At 41.9% G+C, this 13510-nt stretch overlaps 1 long non-coding RNA gene across 1 annotated transcript; it reads right to left on the reverse strand.

Moving 5' to 3' along the window:
- Nucleotides 1-2000: 2000 nt before the first annotated feature.
- LOC147432686 (uncharacterized) lies at nucleotides 2001-5269 on the reverse strand. The gene is made up of 7 exons (XR_015185461.1): nucleotides 4966-5269; nucleotides 3582-4888; nucleotides 3226-3499; nucleotides 2857-3151; nucleotides 2711-2768; nucleotides 2532-2638; nucleotides 2001-2458 (listed from the first exon to the last, which is right to left on the reverse strand). It is a non-coding gene; the product is annotated as an uncharacterized LOC147432686 (long non-coding RNA).
- Between the last annotated feature and the right edge of the window lie 8241 nt (nucleotides 5270-13510).

The raw sequence follows: 13510 nt of genomic DNA on the forward strand, positions 1-13510 counted from the left end.
CAAGTGCAATACGCCAGGTTTGCATGTGATGGCCTACTTGGAGAACATGCAATTTGTGGGTTGCCCAGTCCAAAAAATGCGTGGGCTAAAGGGATAAGTCCTGCAAGTGTTCAGCCATGAAGTTAATGCGCAGAACCTTGGGCATCTAGTACTACACTCATTTGTCTTCTCTCTTTGCCCACCTACTCAACTCCTACTCAAGAACAAATGCATACAACCTAGCCAATGTGTGACCAACCATGATGGTGGATAGTACTTGAGAAGCATGGGATCTCCTATCTTGAAGATAGGCACAATCGTGGACATACTCCAAGTCTCAGGAAAACCCTCAAACATGGCTCGATTAAACATCATAGAAAGAGGCTTTGCAAGTATATCTTTGGTATGAATGAAGTGCTTCGCTACCAAACCATCATGATCATGTGCTCTCCCTGTGTTCATCCTATCCATGGCTTTACTAATCCTCTTAGCAATAAAGGAGTAGGGGAATGGAGGGAGCTTTTGAAGGGAAATTTAAAGGGAGTTTTTTTTTTGGAAAATGAACCGTTTGGCAAAATTATTGAAAAAAATATATCTATCAAGTTTGTGCTCATTTCTCTAATCTTATGCAAAAATCTCCCTCCACCAAATGACTGATAGCCACATATCTGACACAGTACTCCATATAACTTCTATTTCCCAATTTCTCTCCTCTCTCTTTCAACATAAAGATGCTGCCTTGGGAGCATGGTCCACTGGGTCAAACCCCCAATAAGAGCATCGATGTAATGGTGGGTAGCAATTAAAGCAAGGCTATTGATGTTGTGCTTAGGTAAATGACAAGTAGTGCGCTTCTTTTCATTACATTTGTCTTTCACACCCCGTCACCTAAAATTGTGCTGCCACATCAACAAAAACCACTATAGAGTGGTGGTTGGAGGTCTTATATCTTCAATGCATTAGACCGAAGAAGGGCATAGATAACATCTAACACAAGTGTTCAAAGAAATCTACAAACACAAAATGATGATCAACGTAAAGAAGAGTAGATCTTATGTCCTCAGCGCACACACACACACACACACACACACACACACACACACACACACACACACAGAGAGGACGAATCACAATGTGAGAGTTGGGTACTTTCAAGTGGCAAGCTCAACTACCAAGAAAGGGCAAACACAGTGAACTCCAAGTTAACATTACAAGTCCGGACCTTTAAATATGGTGCTTAGTTGCGTATGCCTTCCATATATCTCTATTACAGTTCACAAAAAGGGTTGATAAAATAGTAAAAATCTACTTAATTACAAGAATAGACAAGTCCGTAAATCTCTCTCACTGTTCACGGAAACAATTAAAGTAATAGAAAAAATCCATTTAATCCCAAGATTAGACTACTTGAGAATAAACATATCTCTTTATTCAAAAGAATGTTAAAAAGAGATTGTTCACAATGGTTTACAAAAAAGACCATTGTCTACATAATGTGAGGTGTTGTTTGAAATATCTACTCTAATTCATGGACCGGTGGATCTAACTCCACAATGTTTGGATGCGGCTCCAATAGAGATGATGCCTTAAGGGCACAATCCACCACATCTGCATGTCTCTTGCTTTGCTACTGCATCTCTCTCAATCGACGGGATTGCATTTCCAAAATAGTGCATAGTTTGGTGGAGAACTCTTTGTTTCTCTCAAATATTTTCATCATACGACCCATCTGGCTCCTCAAAAAAGCCAATGCACCACAGTCTCCTCCGAACTAGACGACAATATCATTCTCATAGGTATACTTCACAAGCAATTGTCAAACAAACCAATGTCTTCATTCCATACCCCCTATACAATAAACAAAGGTTAAATAAAGTCAAAAAACATTATTTAAAGATAGTGGGTGTTAAAGTGTAGCTCATATAGGTGTCCCATCCTCCTCTTGTGTCCAATCATCCTCCTCTAGTGAATCAAACCAGGCATCATCCGACGGTCAATGTCCTCTAATGTCCAAGTGTGCTCTTTCCTCATTGCGGGTACCAACATTGTGCGCACGGTCCTACTTTCCTTCTTGCATATTGGTGTCTAACAGACTACCACATTTTGGTGGTCTTCATACCATCTAGTAGAAAAAACAAAATTACAAACCATGCCATAATTTTTTGACTGACAGACAACTAAAACCATGTCTTTGTCACGGCTGTTGCCAGCATGACTCGAGCAATTTGTCCAAACTGGCATACTTCCACTTTGTTCCAATTTGGCACATCAAAATCAGATAGCCCATATACAGGAGTATTGGATGTCAAAAACAGAATAGAAGCATTCACTACAGACTCAACAGCCGATCCATCACGCAATGGACGAAGGCATTTCTTCACAATGTGTGGCCTCACAGTGCTCAGCAAAGGACTCTTCAAGTCATCCTCCATCTTATCCAAGCTGAATTGCCCAATCTGAATACGATTGCTATCACTATCTACATAAATCCCCAAACATATCAATCAAGATCCTGATCTATGCCACAACTTCCATACAAGAAGGCCACTTACCGGTTGAGGGTATGCAACCAATGGAAGGTCCGAGACATGAAATTTTTTTGTTTTTAGGCTTGTTGAAAATTCAATTACTTCCTTTGTAGGCATTCCACTTCTTTTTCCTGAACACGGTAATGATAACAATAAAGAGGTGAATTATTCTTTTTATTTCTATGTATGACAACAACACTCACATTCTCCCTTGATATGAGCCGCTCTTTTGGAGCTCAAAGCTTCCCTACAATGCTCCATCTACACAATAATATTGAAATGATTATTAAAAATTAACTCGCATGTAGGTACAAATAGACGATCATGTTGAAAGTAACAACTTTGCTACCTCAGATGTTGTAGCAAACCCCTTGATGTGAGGCATTTGCACACTAGAGTCTGCCGCTTTGGAAAATTGTGTCCCTTCGCGTGCTCTTTCTTCCCTATCCTTCGCAGTGTCATTGTGTGCCTTTTCCTCGTTGGAAGGGAAGAATCCCTCATTATACTCCAAGAACCATGGAAAATCTTGGTAAACTTTGCATGCTATCTACATTGGGTCAAAAATATGCTCCACTTTCTCAATTTCCTGCATTGTTTGCAAGCTTTTGACACTTCTAATGTTGAAGTTGCACTTCCGTAAACATCTAACACAAGCAACAACATTGTAAGTAGCACAATTATCTTCTTTTTTCTCAATGTAAATATATAATGCACATACCTTCAAAGACATCTTTTCTTTGCATTCATCAATGCCTTGCACACCTTAGATTGTGATCCTTTTTTCATAAGATCTGGCTCATAAGCAAAGGTCTTTCCCCTATGTATCAGTTTAGCGTCATCAAGGAATGAGTCAAGGTCAAGAGTCAAGGTCAAGACCCGGCATTAATTTCAAATGAATACTCCGGATACTGCTATATACATTCTTGGCCTCTTTTACAATAGATGACCAAAAAACTCGATCCGCAACCACTCTCGAAAGATAGCCGATTCTCCTGTATTAACAAAACATTAAATATTTCAATTATTTTCTCCACCTAACTAGAGAACAACAACATTGAGAGTCAATGTACTCACCAATCAGAGGGATGTCCAAACTTTTAACATCTCTTCGATGACTAGAAGCCATGGAACATAGAATGAATGTTTTTTTGATAGCGGGAAGGTCTACATAGGCTAGCCTATACAATCTTTCCTCCATCACCCACTTTGGATGGCTGGTCCACTCGATTGTGCGCAATGTCCTGCACATCATGTTGTGCATAGAGATCATTTTTGAATTGTACTCTAAACATATTTTCTTATATCAATAGAGAGTTCAAAATAACCAACCTCCACCAATCATCTCCCAAGGTAGGATCAATAGTAGCTAGCATGTTTTGTCATTTTTTTGGATGGCGTGTCCGTTTTAAAGAATTGGGCTTGAAACTTTGAGGGAAGCATTCTATCCTTCTCTGCTATAATGTTTTTTAGGGCAAGGATATATTTTTCTTGCACACATGGTGCTAGTGTAATAATTTATGCTATTATTAATTGAACACTTCGATGCCACTTACAGGATGAAGAAGGTGTGACATTAGTGCGATGGACACATTGTACCATGATTTCTTTCCTACCCTCTTGTCAATGTCTTCCTACATCCAGCTCTAGACTACACATGGCAGTTTCTCCAGGATTGCCTCCTTTGAAGCAAGGCCCATTTCTCACACCATCCAAAGCATGTCCGTGTAAGAGGTAGCCACGTATCTTGTCCCTTTCAATCTACATGGGATTAAAGGGGAAAAAATGATAAGATAATTTGATACTAAAGCTAGTTGCACAAGCAAATAGATCCAAATGATCTTACATGTTAAAAAAAATCACAATGCTCATCATAGCAGCCTCATTTGAAGAATCTACTATCACTAGCTCTACTCGAACTCTTGGATGTAGATCGACGTCTTTTTTGTAGGAAATGCCTAAAACCAAAGGGAAGGTCAAGCATTAATTGCATTTTAGAACATGCAAGAAAATTAACACCATTCAACAAAGCTTACTCTCTTTAAGAACTCCCATCCAAGCGGCTAGCCTATGGTCCCAGGTATACAACATTTTGCTGCACAGCTCACCCCAACAAGTGTCTTTGAGTTTGGCCTCGAACTCCTTGTTAGCCACTCGCTACAAGGGATCCCATGTCTGCATGGTATCATCGTCTACATCAATGGAAAGATGGCCGGTGTATCAAGAGATCATATGAAGCATTCCTTGGGATCATAATGCCCCTCCAACAAGAATGTATCAGCCATTGGTTGCAGCCGCTTGGGGTCCCAACTAACTTGTCTTGCTTTCTCTAGCTTTACCAAACAACAAAGACGAACCCAAGGCAATGGAGTTTCATGCTCTACCTACATTGTTCAAAGTATGTTAAAGCCCTAACTTTGCAACAATTATTGCTTCTTTAAACTCAAATTCTCTTATGTACCTTCAAAAACCAAGATGTTTTGATAACATATCTTGGCGAACTATAACATCTTCATTAATTGGAATTCACCTCCAACATTCACCCCTGCTATCATGTATGTCTCCATTTCTCTGTCATAGATCTCCTCGTCAGAGTTGTACGGAGAAGCAAATATCTGGAAATTTTCTCCCATGAAGCTTGGCCAAGTTTAAAGTCTTGTCTATTTGACCTACACCAATCGCCTCTTCATTGTAAATGAACTCAACATAAGCGCCATCATCAGATTTCTTGGCCATCTTTAATCTCAAATAAAAGTAAAGCACTCTTGCTCTTATCTGTAAAAAAGAAATAAAAATTTTATATGTTTTTTTCTCTGTCTTTCTTTTTCTTGTTCTCTCACCCTTGCTCCCTCTCCCTCCATCTTCAATCCACTCTCTCTCTCTCTCTCTCTCTCTCTCTCTCTCTCTCTCTCTCTCTCTTTTTCCTTTATTTCTCTCTCTTATTCTTTACCTCAATTTTTTCTCACTTGCATGTCTCTCTCTTTCTCTATCTCTCTCTCCTCCTATTGTTCTTTCCTTCTCCCCTCCATACCAACCTCTGTGTGTGTGTGTGTGTGTGTGTGTGTGTGTGTGTGTGTGTGCATCCAAACCCTGCGTCGAACACGTGCGTGTAGCTTGTCTCTCCCTAGGCGAGGGTAGCCTTATGGGGGGTGTTAGAGTGAAGCTCTACCCTATGCTCAAGCTCAATAACACACACTATGCCTACTGCTTAATCTATCATGTGTGCTCTCCTCTTGCTACGTACAAAGAGCTGAGCTCTGGCATTCAGTTTATTTGTTGCCCAAGTCTCCGTGCAGATCCTCTCCTTGATTACAAAAAGATTTTTTCTTGCGATTATTCACCTCCAAGGCTATTCACTGTAAGCCTATGGTCTCACTATTTTAAGATTAAAAGCCTTTGAGCTCTCTGTCGCCACTAACATAGATCTTAGCTTCATAAGCCTTTGATCTCACCCATGTGCCAGAAGACAGTTGGGGTTTCAAGCATTCTCTAGTCTCACCATTGAGAAGGTGTCACAAGTGGTACTCGTGTCTTCCTTTGGCACTCTAGCGTTATGCAAGAGCTTTCTTGGGGTGGCAGCGGCACCAAAGAGGGACCCGATTGCTCACCAACAAGCACGAATCACAACCCTTGGAGCTAAGATCCAAGAACTCATCGAGGAAAATGAGAGACTCAAACAACGCATATGTAAACTTGAAGATGCGAAGGAAGTAGAGAGCCAAGCTCTGCTTGCAAAAGCTCACAAAGTTAAAACTGCCCTTATCAAGACTGTCATGGCGGCTCAGAACGACTCCCATGAAGAAACATATAAGAAAATTGACACCAAAATACATCTGATCATGCAAGAATTCTGGTTACAAGAATCTCTTGCCCTCAAGGTAAGAATTGGGGGCCTCCACCCACCATGGTGCACCAACAAGGACACCCTCGAGGAAGCAATCACCAAGCTCAATGAAATTCTTCAACCTGTCCTCATTAAGCCTAAAAGTGTCTCTTGGATCAATGACACACATAGGCATGTACCACCCAAGCATTGCATACTCACTTTAAACGACAAAGAAAAATGAATGGAGTTGTTACGCCAATCTCAACTTTTCAAGGGAAAAAAGCTTTGGATTGCTGAGGTTAATGACTACAAATAAACTCAAGAATAAAGCAAGTGAGCTCAAGAAGATGCATCAAGTGTGCAAGCAAGGTAAATGGGCATTCTACCGAGGGGGAAAAGCCGTCATCCAAGAGTTTCGAACTCCCAAATCATCTCTCTCCTTAGTTGACCCACCTTAGATTTTATCATTTCCTTTTCTTTCCTTTATCCTATCTCCCAAATAGACCTTTAGTCCTTAACTGATATGTACAGATCATCCTCACTTAGAAGAAATCGATGTTTTTTTTTGGTCCCATGGCTCATATATGACCTCCATGGACAACAATTCTCTCTCTCTCTCTCTCTCTCTCTCTCTCTTATGCCTCTTCCAACTCTCTCTTAGACTCTTTCACTCTTTCTTGTTTTATCCATCTAATTAAACATAACAATTTAAAGTCAAAAGATATATAAAATCTCCTCTCTCTCTCTCTCTCTCTCTCTCTCTCTCTCTCTCTCTCATGTGCAAGCTCGAAGTGGGCGATAGCGCTCACCTCTCTCTCTCTCTCTCTCTCTCTCTCTCTCTCTCTCTCTCTCTCTCTCATGTGCAAGCCCGAAGTGGGCGATAGCGCACACTACGAGTGTGTACATGAGAGAGAGAGAGAGAGAGAGAGAGAGAGAGAGAGTCTCTCATGTGCAAGCCCGAAGTGGGCGATAGCGCACACTACAAGCGTGTACATGAGAGAGAGAGAGAGAGAGAGAGAGAGAGAGGGAGGGAGGGAGAGAGAGAGAGAGAAGGAGAGATAGAGAAAGAGAGAAGAATATAGAGACAGAAGACTCACCTCAGATACAAAAGTGTTAGTAATTCTTAGCAAATCAAAAACTTACCTATTAACTCCTATATAGGCTCTCCAACTCGCAATCTCCTACCCCTTTCTCCCTCTTTCTTTCTCTCTCGCTCTATCTCTTGTGCTCACTTAGAGAGGGCGCTAGTGACGAGTGTCCAAAAATGCAAAAAATTGAATGCAAAAACATAGCATCTCTCTCTCTCTCTCTCTCTCTCTCTCTCTCTCAAGCCCGAAGTGGGCGCTTCACTATGTGTGTGTGTGTGTGTGTGTGTGTGTGTGTGTGTGTGTGTGTGAGAGAGAGAGAGAGAGAGAGAGAGAGAGAGAGAGAGAGAGACTTCAGGTGCTAGCACTCACTACGAGCGCGCGCGCGCGTGTGTGTGTGTGTGTGTGTGTGTGTGTGTGAGAGAGAGAGAGAGAGAGAGAGAGAGAGAGAGAGAGAGAGAGAGAGAGAGAATTCAGGTGCTAGCGTTCACTACGAGCGTGTGTGCGTGTGTGTGTGTGTGTGTGTGTGTGAGAGAGAGAGAGAGAGAGAGAGAGAGAGAGAGAGTTCGGGTGCTAGCGCTCACTACGAGTGTGTGTGTGTGTGTGTGTGTGTGTGTGTGTGTGAGAGAGAGAGAGAGAGAGAGAGAGAGAGAGAGAAGGAGATAAAGACAGGAGACTCACCTCAATGGCAAAAGCATTAGTAATTCATAGCCGATTAAAAACTTACCTATCTACTCCTTTATATAGGCAATCCAACTCTCAATCTCCTACCGCCTATCTCATGTACTCACTTAGAGACGGCGCTAGCGCCAAGTTGAATAGGGAGAGAGGGATAGAGTCAAAGTGAAACATTATCAAAAAATGCCAGACATAGAGATAGAAGACTCACTTTAATCTTGAAAGCATAAAAATTTCTTAGCAATTTAATATTCATCTCTCACCTCCTTTATATAGACCCTTCTCTTCTCAATCTAGCGCTTATTGATAGAAAGAGAGATGGATAGAAAGTTGCAATTACATTGAGAGGGATACAACTCCAAATGAAAAAAGAGTGCATGTATCATGTGAGTGCAGCATAAGCGGATATGAAATTTCATTTTTCTCACATTTTTTACATTCAGAAGCGTAACATAAAATGGAATTGAAAAACAAAATTACAAATTGAATAACAAAAGGGTGTATTTTATTTGTCAAACATTCACAGATAAAGAGTTTTAAGAATAATCATTAAACGCATGCGATATACACAATTTATACATAGTGACCCTCTCTCTCTCTCTCTCTCTCTCAAAGAGAGAGAGAGAGAGAGAGGGAGAGAGAGGAAAATAGGGAGAGATAGATTGGGAAAAGAGATAGAGATAGAGAGAGGTAGAGGAATGGAGAGAGAGAGAGAGAGAGAGAGAGGAATGGAGGGAGATATATATATATATATATATATATATATATATATATATATATATATATATATATATATATATATAGAGAGAGAGAGAGAGAGAGAGAGAGAGAGGAGTGTAGGGAGAGGGATAGAGAAAGTGAGGATAGGGAGATGGGAGAGAGACAAGTGGACAAATAGATATTGCTATAAATATAAGCTTAGGTGTCAGCTTAAATATATCTAATCGCTAAGCTCTAAAAGATTCTCCCAGTGATGGATTCCTCTTCGTAATGCAAGGTGAGTTCGTTCTTGGATATTATTAGCAATGAACTTTTGTTGCTTGATTGGCTTGCAAGATTTGTCATGGTTAATCCTAGAGATTATGGAGGTAGTAGTAACAACGAGATTTTTTTCATCATTTCCACTCCAGATGGTGACATTTAGACTTGTGTGAAAGATGGTGTGACATTAGGTCATCAATTTTAATTTGTATTGGATTACAAATATGGATGTGGATATGTCCTCAAGATCAAATGTGTCAATGGTGGAGTTATTTGATAGCTTCATTGATGAAAAAGAAGGTTTTGTTGCTAGAAACTCCACCAAGAAACTTTAGGAATCATTTTCTATTTGCCAGGAATCAATGCTTTTGGATAGAAGAAAAAAAGGAAAACAAAGAAATATCTTTTGCATTTAAACTAGGTAGAAAAAACATAGAGTACATTGTATTACATTGTGCTAAATAGCCACAAGTACCCCAAATTGAGCCGAATGATTTCTAGGTGTACAATTAAGAAAAAGGTAGATGAATTTCCCCAGGTGTACAATGGAGATTGCGTTTATGAGTTAGACACTGTGTCGGATGGTGTTCCCAAAATGGTAGGGATGTATCAAAAGTATGATGGCCATTGTTGGGTTAAGTCTGCTCATTTTAGAATAAGGTATCGATCTTTTATCAAGAGAAGTAAATGTGGCGGATATCTCGTCTGCAAAAATAGCTCATGCTCGATCAATGCAATGAATGGACGGCAAAATGAGACCTTGGATAAGGGAAATTTCTAACTTCTATTACGCTAGTTGGTAGGTTGAGCTCCAAAAACGGAACACTACAATGCTTCCAATGTGGTCAAAGTTTAGTTTTGTTGAACGAGTGTTCCTGTGATATCTATTACTTGCTCGTTAAATACAACTAGACCCGGTTGTTCATCCACATCAGAAGCCATATCCACCCAGTTCTCTCATTTGTTGAATTGTTGATCGCAAAACTCCCTCTGCAACGTGTGTCTCATGTGGTGTCTAAATCATCAATGACAAGACCTAGGCATTTGGAATTGAATCTTGCAAAAAGAAGATGGTAATGGGAGAGGTGGTTTGAGAAAATGGGAAGCAACTAAATAGAAATGAGCTCTTCTCTATACTAGAGTAGATGCAACCATTGATCCATACGCAAAGGTGTTGTTTTATGTTCTTTTCTTCAAACCTGATACACTTTCTCTTGACTGACATGCATGCATGTAATATTAATCTCAAGTTCAAACACTAGATGAGAGAAGCAACTACTACACGGACTGGAGTCGGTACGGAGTCCCAGTTGATTCGACTGAAAAACGGTTGCGGCTATAGGTTTTTCCACGGTATATTGGGGTCGTCTTTCGCCGCCAGGCAGAAGTGCCAATGCTATGGCCGCGTGTGCTCGAAGTCAAGAAAACGCTCGATGTCGGCTTTCACCGCCGAACGAAAGCGCACTAGTCGAATAGCCGCAATTCGGTGTCGAAACCGATGCGTCGAGCCGTAAATGCAAAATGTAGAGAAGAACGCCGAGACACTGAGACAAAACGCCAAAATCGGTGTCGAAACCAATGTTGGATCGTCGAAATCCGAAGTCGAGAAGAAGAAGAAAAATCACCAAAAAGATCGACGAACTTGAACTGATGCCGGGTGATGTCCAGACTTACTTGTCGGTACCTCCCCACGTCTGCTTGTGTGCGTGAGCGCACGCAAAATAGGCGGGCTCTATCTCACCTCTCACTCACTCGGCTCGATATCTCTCTCTCACACTCGCTATCTCTCTAGCTCTAGCTCTCAATCTCTTTCAAGTTGTCAATCTCTCTCATTGTTGTCTATCTCTCACACCTCAGGGGAGAGTCGAGATGGGGAAAAACGGGGTCAAAAGTCGGGGGAGGTGGGGGAGTGTGAACCCACCCTTGCACGCAAAGGACAAAGTGTTTTAAAAGAAACTTTAATTTTTTTATTGCTTTTGTCAAGCTCTCTCAAGTTGCAGCAAATTGACAGGCTTAACTTCTTCTGCTCTATCCCAAGCTCCTATGCGTGCATGTGTGTGTGTGTGTGTGTGTGTGTGTGTGTGTGTGTGTGGGGCTTAGAGATTCCACAACTCGGATCTGCAGACCATTGAACTTCTCTTGAGCTCTGCCCGAGTCTGCTCACGGTGCCTGCAACACCTGCTGCTCGTGAGCCGATTGCCAAGGCAATCCCCCTTGCTTATTACTGAGCTGCTGCTCTGCTTCTCTCTCTCGCTATTGTCCGATTCTGCCAAGGTGCTCAATGTCAAGCTTGGCAATGCTCTGCCCGCTCAAATTATCCCCTATGTCACACTCGGATGCCCGCCCAAGTGTGATTTGCAGGTGTGGCCAGCCCATTGCTGGCACATTGGGACATGTAGCAAACATTGGCCATTTTTTTCAAGCAATGAGAATAGCCCAAGTGGTAGGTCGTTCGACCTTCACGTTGCACGTCAGGGCTCAAAACCTCTCCTACGCTTTCGTGCGTACACTTTTGTAGATGGCCGCGGGTCTGGAAAGTTGGTCGGGCATGCGAGGCCACCCCTCTGACATCCTCTTGCGGCCAGCTTTCTCTTTTTGCAACGGCGAATGAGCGAAAGCCAAATCAGCATGGCCATCCATTCCCCGTCCTAGTGTAGTGTGACACCAGCGTCATAGCCCCGAATTGCACCCAATTATGCCTGCACCAAAAGCTGCTCTCGGCTTAACTCTGTCGACTCACCTGATTGCACCCCCTACTGCTTCAAGGCTTTCAAATTCCGACCATGCTCACGAGCTCAGACACGATCTTGCAGCATCTCAATGATGTGCGTGTGTGTGTGCAACACACCACCACACATCCAGGCTTGCTTGTTTTGTTGATCAGTGCGACAAACCTTCTATGCTTGGAAAATTGTTGAGCACCAGACAAAAATTCCGCCAATTGTGTGTATGACACACACGCTCAAAAGCACTTCTGTTGCTCGTAGCCTTGAGCCCTGCTCCATGCCTTTGCACACTCAATTCTTTAATGCTCTATGGCCGATTTCCTACATAATTTTGATTTTTTCCTTTCTGCTCGATTTCTTTCAAGCATCCCTGTCAAGCTTCCGACTTGTCAAGCTTGCAAACCTTTCGATTTTCCCTTCAAGGCTTGTCTATTCCAAGCTTTGCAAGGTGTTGAGTTTCCCTGATTCCTGCAGATCTCAAAGCTTCTATTTCCTGCACCGATTCCAAAAAACCTTCAATTCCCCCACATGCTTAAGAGGGGCTACGCATGTCGGGTAGCCGAGAACATCACCGACCTCGTTTGACCTCCTCCAATCTGTGTCGGATCCGATTCGAATCAACGATTTGGTGCCGTGAAGCACCAAGCTCTAATTGAGATCCGTCGCCGCCGAGAGATCAACCCCATAGCGTTGCGCGTGTACACGGATGCATGCTCTGATATCACTTGTGAATGCGCATGTACGTGGATGCATGCGTGCGTGCGTGCACGGTGTGATGCATGCGAAAAACGAGAGAAACAAGAGACTGGTATGAGTGGAGCAATCTCAGGAAGTGGGAGTGAGGAGCTTCTTATTCTTATGTATACGAAGAATAAAGATACATACATATGTGGACGGACGGCCGGACACTAGACGTTCGGACGGAAAAAATGTGGAGCGCCTTTACCTCAACATGTACATGGAGATCAAAAGGAAATATACAGTAACTTTGTTAATGACCAAGTAGCATCCACAATGTATCACAAAGATCTTTGTTCTAAAACCTTACAAACCAATCACAAGTTGACGACGCCCAAGTGATTATATGGATGGTTAGTTGCCAATACAAAGTTGATTGTATGCAAAAATGGGATTATTTGTCCATGATATGTTAAATTTATTCTTTTGTCAAAGTTCTTTCCATCATAATTAAAGTCTAGAAAATACGTCTGGTAGATTTTTCTCTATTCTCTATATCAACATTAGGTAGCACATCTTACATAACCATTGCCCTCAAAGTCCAGGAAGGTGGCAAGGAGGGTGCACAGGAGAGAGGCAGGGGAAGGGTGGGATAGGGAGAAAAGGCACAAGCACACACGGACGTCAGGCACGAGGAAACAAGAGATGGGAAAGCAAAAGGGGGCACGATAGCTACGCATTTACTAGCAAAGTTTACCAAGCATCACGATCTTAGGTGAGAGATAACACTTGAGCCTTGTGCTCCAAGGTGGATAAGAAAATAGACACACGCATACATGTGTGTGTATGCGTGCAGAGTTCAAAGATCGCATGTTTTCAAATGTTCAAATCGCACAATTCTCTCAGAATTGCAAGGATTAAATAAAACAACAAACAATAAAACCATAAGAAGACCAAAAATTTTATCTTCTCCTCAACTTTAGATTATAAATTTTCTTTTGGGAGCTGACAATCAAGGGGGAAGGCACAAGC

The sequence above is a fragment of the Adiantum capillus-veneris genome, chromosome 20 (assembly GCF_014529385.1).
Source record: "Adiantum capillus-veneris isolate H3 chromosome 20, ASM1452938v2, whole genome shotgun sequence".
Taxonomy (NCBI): Eukaryota; Viridiplantae; Streptophyta; class Polypodiopsida; order Polypodiales; family Pteridaceae; genus Adiantum; species Adiantum capillus-veneris.